At 33.8% G+C, this 13,632-nt stretch overlaps 1 pseudogene; it reads left to right on the top strand.

The window, feature by feature from the left end:
• Nucleotides 1-315: 315 nt before the first annotated feature.
• Nucleotides 316-13,250, top strand: LOC127546348 (AP-1 complex subunit sigma-1A-like; annotated as a pseudogene).
• The last annotated feature ends 382 nt before the right edge of the window (nt 13,251-13,632 follow it).

Genomic DNA, 13,632 nt, shown 5'->3' with positions numbered 1-13,632 from the left:
AAAATCACTGCTCTGCAACACTCAGCTTTCAACTTTAGATCTACTATTGTTTTCATCAGGGAACAGACACCCTGCCATTACTTCTTCTCTTACCTCTCCCATATATTTTAATTTATTTTCTGTTACATTTTAAGTTCTCCTTCCCACCCCTTCTTCCCACAGCACACCTAAAAAAGGCCATAGGTGGTCCTGGAGTGTTGTGGCTGAGTGGGTGGAGGAAGGGCCTTGGCTAGCAGTAAGAGAAGGAAAAGAGAGGAAGCAGAGTCAGTAAGGAGGCCTAAGAAGGATGCATAGTGCCAGAGGCTGAAGGATGATATGATTCTTGCAGGTGTTCAGTGGACAGAGAAGCTGTTGCTGCAGAAATGGTATTTGGCTATGTCAGACAAGGAGAGAAAAAAGATGGTTCCAAATTTTATGCTGGTCAGAATGCCCAAAATATTCAACTTCCTGACTGGAGAGACCCCAAAGCTGTTTATAAGAGATATGGAAGCCTCTACTTCTCCCTCACCACTGAGAGCCAAGATAGTGAACTCACCACATGTGTGCAGATGTTTTGGCAGTGTATGTAAAAATAACATCATCTTCAATTTTGAAAAGGCCTACTTCATCTTAGATGACATTCTGATGGGTGGCAATGTCCTAAGAAAAGTGTGCTGAAGGCCATAGAACAAGCAGATCTACTGCAGGAGGAAGCTGAGTGTCCTCAAAGTGTCCTAGAGGAGACAGCTTTGACAGAGCTTCTCACCCCAATGGAAATCCATTGCAGGGTTGCCAAGGCATGGCTCGTTGCTGTAAAATCCACACACGTTCTGATCACTTTTTCCATGCAATATTATTTCCTGCTTTCTCAAATTTCTCTTGGAGAGAACAGTGAGTTCAAATTCTTTCTCTGATTCCCAACACTTCTTGTTTCTTCATTTTTTCTAGTTGATGTTTGAAAAACAGGATGGCTAGAGAGACTATGATCAAGAAGAGAGATATGATCACCTCTGTCTTTGTCTGTCTCTATTATTTTTGTCCCTCTGCCTTTCTTTGTCTCTGTTTCTCTCTGTTTCTGTCTGTCTGTCTGCCTGTGTCTGTGTCTGTCTCTTTCTCTGTCTCTCTGCCTCTGTCTCTCTGTCTCTCTTCCCAATTTGAGAACTGACTTCTCCCAAATCTTAGTCTTTTGTCACATATACTTTAAATACATAAATATGTCAGGTTAAAAGTAAATGGTCTTCAGTTCTTCACCTTCCCAAAGAAAATAACATAACTACATTTCATCTCCCTAACTACTATAATCAGCTAGGCTTTCATCCTTTTCTGGGGGAAGGTATCACTAGTCTATTAAGGAGAGGTGTCTCTTTTCTTAGATCCTTACCCCTGTACTCATCTCAGGGTAGATTTAAACTATTGGGAAGAACAAAGCTAATTTTTAAAATATTATGACTGATAGAAGAGAAACAGAGAGGCTTAGAAACTCAGTGGAACCCCAAATCCTTTAATTTAGGGGGAGGGAGGGAGGGTGTTTATCTGTCTTTTTTTTTTCCTCCTGAAATAAAAGGAATAATTTTGGAAACAAAAAAGAAATCTCTTTGTCTGTCTGTCTGTCTGTCTCTTTCTTTCTCTCTCTGTCACACACACACACACACACACACACACATACACACACTCACACACATATACTTGTGTTTATTTTTGTGCAAACATTCTATGCATGCTTTTAATCATTAAATCTTTCTCTGGAGGTGAAAGGCATCTTCATTCAAAAATCCTTTTTAGTTGATTTGAATATTTATAATACTCTGATTGTTTTGTCATTTAGAATTATTCTTCAATAGATATTACTGTTAGCATATACAATGTTATCTTGGTTTTGCTCATTTCGGTCTTCATTTTTCATCAATCTTTTCGTGTTTTTTTTTTTCAAAAAAACTTCACTATTTTTAAAAATCACCTAAGGTTCCATCACAATTATATATCATTTAGTCATTCCCTAATTGATAGACATTCCTTCAGTCTCCAGTCTTTGTCACCATAGAGTTGGAATAAATGTTTTAAATGATATAGGTTCTTTTCCTGTTCTTCTGATCACTTTAGAAAATAAACTTAATAGTATTGCTGAGTCAGAGGGTTCAGGCAATTTTATAATTCTTTGGGTTGGTAATTTGGTAATTCTTTGGTAATTCCAGCTTGCTCACCAAAATTTTGGATTAGCTCATGGGTCCAAAAATGTATTAGTGATCCAATTTTTTCACAACTAATCCAACATTTGTTATGTTTCTCTTCAGTCATTTTAGTCAACCTAGTAGATGTGAGATGATATCTCCAGGTTCTTTTAATTTGCATTTCTCTAACCAATAAAGATTAAAGCATTTTATATATATTGCTTTAATTTCTTCATCTAAAAAACTGTCTACTCATTTCTTTGACAGTTCAGCAACTAGGGAATAACACATTATAAATTTGACAAATATCTCTATATATTTTAGATATGAGGACTTTATCTATAAAACTGTCCACAAAATCTTTTCCACCCCCAATTTTCTTCTTTCCTTCTTATCTTGACTTCACTGGTTTTATTTGTGTAAGAAACAAAACAAAACAAAAACCTTTTTAATTTAATGTAATTGATACTACCCATTTTACATATTACAATGCTCTTTATTTCTTGCTTATTCATATGTTCTTTTATTCATAAGTTTGGTAGGCAATGCATCTTGCATTCTAAGTTACTTATGATATCTCCCTTTATATCTAGATCACGTACCTATTTTGACTGTATCTTCGTAGATGGCATAAAATATTGGTCTGTACTTGGTCTCAGCCATAATGTTTTCCAGTTTTCCCAATAATTTTTACCACACATTGAATTCTTATCTCAAAAGCTGAAATCTTTACATTTATCAAACACGTTTACTATAAGAGGCTCTGGACCTGAACCTCCTGGAGAGAGTTGAGACGCCTTTGTGTCAGGCCCACCCTAACCCGGATCCCTGGACTACCACGCTGGCACTGCTGGCTTGGTGGAGCCTGGCCTGGCCGGGGGGCAGGGGAGGCACAGAAAGGTTGAGCTCCTCCTTTGGGGAGGGATTGGGGAGGAGTCTCTACCCCGATTGGTGAACAGCAAGGAGGAAGGATAAGAGCAATAAAAAGAGCGGGCTCAGGAGGGTTCGGGGAGACACAGCTGACTTGGAACATCAATAAACATCACTGTTCTATCCACCTTGGCTCTCTGTCTGGTGATTCCCTCTTCCCGTCTCCACGAGGAGGGCGGGAGACGTCCAAAGCCCTGTCAGGCTCGGGGAAGCTGGAAGAGGCAGTCACTGTTGAGGTTTCCCGTTTTCCTGTGACCCGGTCCCGGCCCCCAACAGTTTACTATAACCATTTAATACAGTATATTATAAATCTATTCCTTTTATCAACCTTTACATTTATTTATTAGTACCAGTTTTAATTATTACCACCATATAATACAGTTTAGGATCTGTTACTGATAAACCTCCTTATTCTCATTTTTCCTTTGATATTCTTGATCTTTTGCTCTTCCATATGAATTTTATTATGTTTTTAGCTCAATAAAGTATTTTTGATAATTTTTAATTGCCATGATTTTGAATAAGTAAATTTGATAGACATAACTTTTTAAATTATGTTTGTTATCCCACCCAACTTACAATGTTTCTCTAATTTTTTGAACCAGACTTTATTTTTATAAAAAGTGTTTGACAATTACATTCATATAGTTCCTGGCTATGTCTTAGTGGGCATTCTCCCAGGTATTTTAGCCTCTTTATGGTTATTTTGAATGGTGTAGCTCTTAATATCTCTTCTTATAGGGTTTTGTTGGTGTTATTTAGAAATATTGGTGACTTACATATTTGTTTGTTATCTTCTTCTGCTCCTTAGATAAAATATTTGTTTCAACTATCTTTTAATGGAATGCCTGGTATTTTCCAAGTATATAATCATATTCCTGCAAAAAAAGATAGTTTAATTACCTCATTGCCCATTCTGAATCCTGCAATGTCTTTTGCTTCTCTTATTGCTATTGCTAACATTTTCTTGTTTTATTTCTGATCTTATTAGAAAGGTTTCTAAATAATACCCATTGCAAATAATCCTTGCTGACATTTTTAGATAGATGCTTCTTACCATTTTGAAGAAAAACACATTTATATCTATACTTAGAAGCATTTTTAATATAAAGAAGTGTTATTTTTTTCAAAAAACATTTTCTGAATATTTTCATTGCTTTTGAAACTACTTAGGATCTTCTCATCTACCTTGAACTTCTCTCTGCCAGAGAATAATATATCACCTAACCTGTTCATTAGAATGAATTGAATTCTCCTTTATGTAATTATACTGAACTTAAAATGTGAATTCCTTGAGAACTGGGACAGTCAGAATGTATTTACAAGGACAAGCTCTAAAATTTGTTCATCAATAGGACATAGGCATTATATGCAAACACATACTATAATCTTTGTATTTATATACATTGATGGATTAACAGATTTTATGTTATACATCACAATGCATCTTATAATAAATCAATAAATTAAAAATTATTAATTTTCTAATGTGTACCAGGAATTTAGTTAAGTATAAACAATAAAGAATTAATCTATCCCAACTCTCAAGAAGCTTACAATATAAAATAAGAAAACAGACATATATTTGTGTATATATATAATCATATATATATATATATATATATATTTATATGTACAAATATGTACATGTATGTATGTGTATTATATATTGTGTGTATAATATTCATATGATAAATGTATATATGCATATGTATTTATATATTTAATTTACTTATATTATATATACACACATATACATATACCCACAGATACACATACATATATGCATACAGACATGCATCAATTGCTATACATATGCATATTGATACAGAAGAAATAAAGAAAATAAGCACAAAAATAGAATCTGACTTCTCAGTAATTAGGGAGCTAAGGCAATAAGGGATTTAGATAGTAATTCATAAAGAATATGGTGCTTGAGTGACATATTTAAGGAAGAGAAGAATTCTATAAAATGAGCAAGACATGGATCTTAGACATTGAGAATGTTAAATGAAAAGGCATATAGGTAAAAATTGAAATATCACATAGGAATCCGAGAAACGCCAGTCTGAGTGAATTTCAGAATGGGCAGAAGAAAGGGAGACAGAATGATGCATAATGTGGTAGAATGATCATTAAAGTTCAAATATTGAAAATTTTTCTTCATCCACTTGTCTTTTCTTGTGTAGATGATAAGACCAAAACCTTTTTGGTAATTAGAAATCACTTAATAGGAATATTTTCATAAACTTTATTTGGAATGAATATTTACAAGTCAGGATGTGAATCTTTTTTGACAAGCTAAAAATATGGCTCTATAAGAAATCAATCTTACTGAGAACATTGTGCCACATCACATATAAAAAATCAGTGTTTTATACAAAGTTTTAAGAGACTTTTATGCATTCTTTTTAACTATGACTTATGGTGAAAACGGTTGAAATGATATACAGTAGTAAGTATATTGAATTCTTTACTTGTGAACTTTTGATTTTTATCAGGTACTTGACTATATTTTTTGGGGAAAGGAACACATACACACATATATTAATGTGCATGCATGTGCAGACATACAAGAGATGACCAGTAAAATTTTTTAAAAATTGAAATATTTTTTCCAGTGAATTCTCTTTGAATCCACACTACTTTTCACATCTATAATTACATGCACACACACACACACATATACACACATATATACAAACACATTATTCTACCAACATTTGTCAATGTTATTTGTATCTACATTTGTAGTTCTATAATGACAGAACCTCTGTTATCTTACAGTATAAATAGTGAATTTTGCACAGAGCTGAGTAGGAAAAGTAGAGTTGTTTAGATTGCCTTTAGGAAACAGCAAAGTTCTTTTATTAGTTCGAAATTTTTCATGGAAACAAAAGTTCATCTTTTAAAAAGCAGCATTGTGTGGTATTGTGTGTATGTATGTATGTGTATATATATGTGTGTGTGTATCAGAATGACTATGTATCATAACCATCTTTAAAGAATTTTGAATGAATATCACACATAAAAACAGAGTTATATTTTGGGTGTGAGGATGCCACAATCTATAACTAGTTAGGAAACTTGAAAGTTCAAAGATGTTACTAGGGAAATGTAAAGTAGGAAAAGACTATAGATTCATTATGTAAGAAAGTCAAGGGATGCCAGGTAGACAGCTTGAAAGCTCCACTCATATTTTTATGTTATAAAAGGAAAACAAGAAAGGCTTTTGCATGGTAGATAGTTAACCCTGTGTTGGAATTATGGATAAATCATAACAAGAAGAGGCATAGATAGGACAGTTGGCAATATGCATGATTAGAGAAAGCATTCAAATTGCGGAGATCACATATGTATATAAGTATTTGTACAGAAATAAAATACTTTAAATATTTGACATAATCTTAGTATTGTATATCTAGTTCATGCTTAAATATGGTAATAAATGCATGCAAAGTTTGATCAGCTGTAGCACTATAGACAACATAGGAACATATAGACAAGTTTGCATAGAATCAGGGAAAATGAGGACATACCCCTTGGTTATAATTATATAAAGCAATAGGGTATGGAGAAATTCTTTGGTTAACTAGGTTCATCTCATAAGCAGAGGCACTTGAGTATTCCTGATTACTAAATACATTCACTTGTTTAATTCATATTGACCTCATTTCTTTTAAAACATATCAGAAAGTATTTGAAGTTCTCTGAAGCTTACCTATTTTATCCTCTTTCCAATTCAATGCAAAAGCTATGTAAAGGTGATTAACACCGATAACCTACTTAGTATCAAGATATTACAAAAGAACCCACAGCATGCTCACTTCCCAGAGGTCTCTGAATAATCCTGGATTTCTAATCTAAAATGTAACACCATGTCTTTATCAAACAAACAAACAAACAAACTTCTTTGCAGTGGCTTATTCAATTCCCACAATTGTCTTTTCTTTTAACTACAGTATTATCAGGCTTTATTGCATTAATGATCTTGTCTCACACTTGGATTAAGAGTTCAAAAGAGAACAACAAAACCTTCCAAATTCCAAAATGTCCAGGTTTAGTAAAGAGCAGGAGTTCAAACTTCAAGTTTTCAAATCAACCAGAGGTCAAGTCAGAGAAAGGCTATTATAGAATAATAACAGGAATTCAGCTGAGATCTGATAAGTGCTTCATAGGAAGAGAAAATAAGCTAACATTGAATAATATTTGCAGTGTGAGTGAACACAGTCAGAGGTTAGGTAAGCTCTGTGAGAAAAGATCAATGGCCTCTTTATCATGACGAATGAAGTTTCTAGAATATCGTGTGTAAAATCAATGTTATGTGAGTATATTTTAAAAAAAATCAAATATACAGGGGAGTAATCATCCGTTTTTTATTCTAAGTGATTGTAAGTTAATACATGTAAGTTAGTGATGATCAGTGCTATTCAATCTTGCTAATACTTTCTGAAGCATATTCTGTCTCTAGATAGCTGATTAGAAGACAATTCAGTAGTTCCTGGGCAGTCTGAAGGCTTAGAAAGCACTGGATTGATTCGCCACCTTCATTAAGACAATATCTAAGAAAAGATTGTTTATACTAACTTTCATTTATTTCATTTTCCTCATAAGAGCTCTAGTCTAGAGTCATATTTCTCCTAATGACTTTTAACAATTTAGAAAAGAGATGAGATCTAGTGGGGAGTTAAGGATTACTTCAGAATTATGAGTCTGCAGGACCAGGAAGACAGTGTTACTACACTTGCTAGTAATGGGGAAGGTAAAAGGGAGGAAGGTCTAGAAAGAAAGCTGATGAATTCCCTTTTGGAGGGGTTGAGGTTAAAATGTTTATTGGATATACATTTCAAAATGTCTGAAAGACAGGATATATGAGATTAGAGATATACAGAAAGATTGGAGAGAATAGCTAGCTTTGAAAATCATCAATATTCAGATATGTACTAGGTTTTTGATGAATTCAAGCAACAATCAAGATGGAGGCATTCATTTAAAAAATGCCAAGTGCTTACTTTTGGGAGAAAACATTCTGTGTTGGCATCCACATAGTTGGGAATAGCATAGTTTAACTGAAAATAGAGCTTGAAATTCCTGAATTTTAAAATATATTTTAAATATCTTAAATATTCACTCTCTGTTAATATTCAGTGAAGCCTCAGGTTTCAAATGCAGAAAGTTGGGCAGGAAAGGGCATCCTCAGGCTCTTTGGCAATAAAAAATGATCTTGGAGTTTTAGTTCTATTTTGTTTGACTCTTTTGGGTCTAGGGCAGTTAATGAAGTCCCAGATCTGGAAGCTAGATCCACAATGACTTTTGATTCTAGGATTCTAGTGCAGATGTTGTAAGCATTCCAGCAGAGAAGCTCTGAGAAGCCAGGAGGTCAGGATACCCCAGGGTTGGGAAGGGGTTGTGCTGAAGGGAGGATTAGACTTGTACTTTAGAAGCAATAATGATATTAGGAACTGAGTTAAATTATGAACCTAATCCTCTTTCCTGACCCAGAGTCTGAGAGGATTATATTCCACCAGGTATGGGGAGGCAGGGATTGTATGTTTTTCTTGTTAAATTTTTGAAATTAATATTCCTTGGCAAAAGCTATGATAAGTAAGTGATTAAATGGAACTGGGGAGTTCAAGATACCTAAAACTTGGAGGAATATAACTTTGTGCCTAGAGTATCAATGGACAGGGAAATCTCTCCAACATCCTAAGGATACTGAAAAATGTTGGGGAAATTGAAATAATACAACTGATCCTAAGCCCATGGGGCCAGAGAAGTCTCTGCAGCAGATTAATACAAATATGTGTGTGGGGGGGAGGGGGGATGGGAGAGACAGACACAGAAAGACAGACACAGAGAGAAAAAGAATGGGGGAGGAAAAGAGGGAGAGAGGGAGAGAGAGAAAGAGAGAGAAAGAGAGAGAGAGAGAGCTTGTGATAGAGGCTTAGGTGATATCTATAGATTATAGAGGATTTAGAAGGGAAGATATGAAGTAGAGACATAGGTTGATAGATGGCTTTTTCAAAGAGTTTAACTGAAAATGAGATAAGAGATATTGAATCATTGCCAAGAGGGCATAGTAGAATATAGTGAAGATTTTGTAAGTTTGAGGATAATTTTGGTTCATTTGAAGACAGCAGGGAAGAAACTAGTAGATAGGGAGTAATTGAAGATTAGGAGGAGGGGGATGTTAGTGTGGACAATGTAGAGAAGACAGGATGGAACAGAATCAAACCTACATGTATCAGGAAAACACAAGAAGATTATAATGTAGGAAAAAGAAGCCTAGAGCTATGAACCTGTTCAAAATGTATTTGGATAATATTAGAGTGAAATCCTTAACAGTTTGGATTAGGTTGGTAGCAGCAGGAAAGAAAAAAGATAGCACATGATATCTGCCTTATAATCTGTACTTCCAGACAAAATTATTCACACAATGTAATTTGTAACAACTACACATTTTTAACCAGAGAGAGGAAATAACAGGAAGTCACTGGTTAGAAAAATAACATCAATTATTTCCCTTCACTCCTCTGAAAAAGGCTAGAGCAAATGTACAGATAGTATAGAACAGCAACTTCTGGGTCAGTAGTTATATGGGAGTGGCTGGTAATAGGATGTGTGAGAGACTCAGACAGTTTGTGAAGGCTCCTGGATCCATGTTAAAACAGTGCAAGAGTGAGAATGGAATATTATGAGCCAAATGGGCCTGACTAGTATGAATGGATGAAACACATGAATATTAAAACAAGCAAGTCATTGTTAATCCCTGGAACAATAAAGACTTCCTAGATGCTTGAAAGTATCAGGCAGGGATGCTAAACTGGTTCAATGCATGTGATGCCAGTCATAATACAGGAACTTCATCAAGTCACTCTCTGAACCAAACTTCTGGGCTTTTGAACAGTACATGTGAGGATGTTTTTTGTTTGTTTGTTTGTTTGTTTTCCCTAATTGCTTATCTAGGGGCTTGGAAAAACTTCCTTTCTGTTTCCCTTGATGTCTTAGATAAGCTTATTCTGTTTAATTTTAATTGTTGTTAGCCTTAGTACTTCTTGGAGACTAAGAACCCCTTAAGAGACATGGGCCAGATATTGGTTCCTAGGGCCAGGGCTAATGGTTTAGAATTAATTATAATTGGGGAGAAGCCCTTTATATTAAACTAGGTCCACTGAATTAAAGATCAAGATCAAACAAAAAGCAGATAAATACAAATTGAACATGCTCACATGACATAAAGAGTGATACTAACAAAATTATCAGGGTCAAAATATGGATGTAGTTTATTTGAGCTTAGTCCCTAGAATAACAAAAAATTAAAATAAATCTAGAGAAATGAGAGGGATTTAGATAAGAAGCAAAGATGGAAAGAGGCCTTCCATATGAAGGAGGCAGTGTGTACTTTTGCAAAAAAAGCAAACACAAAAATACTTTTTATGAAGCAATGATGAGTTACATGAGGAAGCATTAAGTTTGGAGATTGATAAACTAAAAAAGTTGAGCATGTAGAGTGGGTTTAGCTTCTGGAGGGCTAGAAACTCACTTTAAATCAGTGAACATTAATTATGCCCTTACTCTTTATGTGACTTTCTACTTTATGCTGTAGGCAAAGATGAATTATTTAAAATATATTAGAAATTTGGATAATAGAAGAGATATTAGCATGGAAATGTTGTGGAAAGAATAGTGGAAGTAGAATACTAGACTTAAATCCTACCTTGGTTAGTTCTTAGTTCATATTTTTATGATGAGGGTAATCACCTTATCTGTTTGGGCCTTAATTTCTTAATCTGTAAAAGGAAGAAATTGGACCAAACATCCTCTATGATAATTCCAAGTTCTAAATTATCATTCTATTATTTATTAGTAGGGAAGTAAAGGATAGAATGAAGAGAGATGTGACTATAGGCTAGAATGAGTTCAGAGATTATTCAAATAATCCAAGAGTAAAGTCACTTAATTATGGATTTGGACATGTCAATTGAAAGGAAAAAATATAAAGTGGAGATATTTCTAGCTTATGAGTATATTAAAAATGCTTAGGGAGAAAACACTGTTAACGTTCTATCTAAAAGTCTTTCATTTACACAGTGATCCCCATAATAGTCAGTATAGCACAAGGAAGACCTTGGTTCAAGTTCTCTGTCTGACATTTAATAACTTCATGGCTATGTGAAAAATTACCTGTCTAAGCTCCAGACTCCTTTAAACTTCTAAATTACAGATAACTTTCCAATCTACCCTGACACAGGGATCTTTCAATTCAGGAGAACCCTGTGCTGTTAAATTTCATCTAGTCAAAATGTGTATAAGTTGAGCTTTTTCATTTTATTGTGTCAGTAAAGAACTCCTCTGTTAATTATAATTCACATTTATGGAGTGTTTAAACATGCATAAAGTGCTTCTCTTACAACAAACTTATGAACTCCCTGAAATCTGTCCATGAACCTCATGAGGTCTTTACCATCTGAAATTGTTCTCATCTGCATGCTCTTGATTTAATAATTAAATTAATCAAGCATTTATTATATATTAAGTATGTCTAAAGTCCTGACATGGTTATTATATATGAAGACAAAAAAGAAAAATTCCCCATCCAAGAGAAGCATATTTTATAATGCAATGTATATACAGATAAATAAATAATCAGGAAGAAGAGAACATTAATTACCTTTAGAAACAAGAAAAGCATACTCTAGGAAAGGCATCCTCCACTGAACCTTGAGAGGAACTAAGGGTTCTGAGAATTAAAAAGGGAGTAAGTCTCAAGCATGGGAGAGCAATGGGAGAGCAATCTCTATGACATATAGAAGATGGGATACAATTTTGAGAAAAATCTTCTAGGCTAGTTTGATTCAAATATAGAATTAGTAAAGGGGAAATATTATTTATGAATCATGACTCAAATCCTCATCAAAGACTATATTTGTGAAATCAAGAAAAGTCACATTTCTCAGTTGTTTTGTTATTCAAATTCAGAGTTTAAAATTCTGAGAAAACTCCAAATACAGAATTGATTTCAACAGATATGGATAAATGTACTTTGTAGCTCTCATGTGATCACTCAGTATAGAAAACTATTTGGGTAGAGCACAGCTTTTATTTCACACAATAGAAAAAGTAAAAGATGTAAAACATGCACAACAGCCCAGGAAGCTAATAGAAACCTTGTTTTATTCTATAAGCTCCCTTCAAAAAGTGGACTGAATGTCCAGTTGCCTTTGATGTTGCTTTTAAATCTAAGAAGGTTCCCCATAGATGTGGCACCCAGAATAGAATAATATGTTCCAGAGGGAGTGTGACTAGGAAAAAAAATTCAGATTAGGAAAAAGTACATTGAGGCTTTTGCTTCCCTAAAGCATAACTTAATGATTACAGGGAATTAATGTAAGCCAAAGAATTTCCTTTCTTGGTCTAAGTTGGGAGAGAATGGACAGAGAAAGAAATGAGTTTTAAAATAAGAAAGCTGTCACTATTTCATCATTAAGGATAATGGTCTATCATTTTTCTTGCACAGATACAAAGGGAATAGTATTTTCAATGATTGTTCTGATCTTAATGTGTCTAAAGCTTTAATTGAATTCGAAAAAAAAAAAATCTATCTTAAAATTGATGAAATTATTGTTTTCACCAGTGGTAAGAATTAATCTTTTTATAAATTTGGAATCATAGAAATGAGCTTAATGTAAAGAAAGAAATTATTAAAAGAATGTTTTTATATAAATAAATAAAATATTCTTTAGTTTTTAATACCTTAGGGAGACATACATTTTAGACATCTTACCTATCAAAAGGTCAAAACATATTTTGCATTATCTCTTGAAATTTAATTGCTTTTAAACCAAACAAAAATATTTAAAAAGCTACATGTATCCTATATCAATATATATTTGTATCAGTTTTTATGTTTGAATATCTAAATTCATAGTGAGAAAAAATGAAACATAGGAACCCACTCTAAATCATCATTTTTATATCTATCTTGGTTGTTTAAGCAGGAAAAGCTGCCACTCTAGAGGGGGTGAGAAAGAATAAAATCTATTGCCAGGATGTATTTGAATTTGGACCTATTTTCTTTCATTTTATTTTATTCTATTCCATTTGTAGGCAAGAAATGGGCTGGATGTATCATCTAAGGATGGCAGCTCCACAGGCAGCCCACCAAACTGCTAAAAGGCTTTGGATGTGTTTACTTATATTTGCAATTGTATTTCTCACTTTAAGAATACACAACACAAGTTTTCAACAGTTGGAAATAAAAGTTAAAAAAATAATATGTGTATAATATTTATCATTAACATATTTTATTGGGGAATAGCAATTTTGTAAAAGATATGCAAATGATGGGGGAAAAATCTGAGGGATTCTAAACCATTAGGACTTGTCTTTATGGGCATGTGGGGAATGGAGGAATCTGGCCTTCTTACAACAAATACTTTAATGAAATAACTTGACAGATGGAGCTTATTGAATCAGATAAATACAACTGATCATTGAAAAAGATGATGCATGAGGTGTTACAAAATACTGGCTTGCCAAAGCACTGACAAGGTAA

Source organism: Antechinus flavipes, chromosome 1 (assembly GCF_016432865.1).
Source record: "Antechinus flavipes isolate AdamAnt ecotype Samford, QLD, Australia chromosome 1, AdamAnt_v2, whole genome shotgun sequence".
Taxonomy (NCBI): domain Eukaryota; kingdom Metazoa; phylum Chordata; class Mammalia; order Dasyuromorphia; family Dasyuridae; genus Antechinus; species Antechinus flavipes.
This window is presented reverse-complemented; position numbering and strand designations above follow the sequence as displayed.